This window comes from Eurypyga helias, unplaced genomic scaffold (genome assembly GCF_000690775.1).
Source record: "Eurypyga helias isolate BGI_N326 unplaced genomic scaffold, ASM69077v1 scaffold30151, whole genome shotgun sequence".
NCBI lineage: Eukaryota > Metazoa > Chordata > Aves > Eurypygiformes > Eurypygidae > Eurypyga > Eurypyga helias.
In genome coordinates this window covers 293-982 of record NW_010233228.1, presented here as the reverse complement: position 1 = coordinate 982, position 690 = coordinate 293, and the positions used below count along the sequence as shown (strand labels likewise).

The 690-nt window shown below is 58.6% G+C and overlaps 1 pseudogene; it reads left to right on the top strand.

Annotated features, from left to right (window-relative positions):
• Positions 1-690, top strand: part of LOC104517118 — a 1,693-nt pseudogene that overhangs the window by 718 nt on the left and 285 nt on the right.

Genomic DNA, 690 nt, shown 5'->3' with positions numbered 1-690 from the left:
GGCGGGGAAGCACGTCCCGCTGGCCATCTGCGTGGACCTAGAGCCCACCGTGATCGGTGAGTGCACCTCAGTTGGGCGGTGATGGTGGTCACAACCCACAGCAGGAGAGTCCCTGGGGTGGCTCCTGTCACCTTTCCCCAGGGCCAGGTAGGAAACCTCTGACATTGTGCTAACCTCTCCTAGATGAGGTTCGGGGTGGAGTCTACCGCCAGCTCTTCCACCCTGAACAGATGATCACTGGCAAGGAGGATGCTGCCAACAACTATGCCCGTGGGCACTACACCATCGGCAAAGAGATCATTGACCAAGTGCTGGACAGGATCCGGAAGCTGGTAGGTGACCGAAAAGGGAGGGAGTGTGCCACTGGGCTGGCCTCCAGTGTTCTGCTGGGGGTGGGAGCATGGGGCTAGACCTACTATGACCTGGGAGGGATCTGTGGCTGCCCACCCTCCAGTAAAGTCTGGATTCTTGGAGGAATCTCACTTGGCTCTCTCCACAGGCTGACCAGTGCACAGGGCTCCAGGGCTTCCTCGTGTTTCGCAGCTTTGGAGGAGGAACTGGCTCTGGATTCACCTCCCTGTTGATGGAGCGACTCTCTGTTGACTATGGCAAGAAGTCCAAGCTGGAGTTCTCCATCTACCCGGCACCACAGGTCTCCACCGCCGTGGTGGAACCCTACAACTCCATACT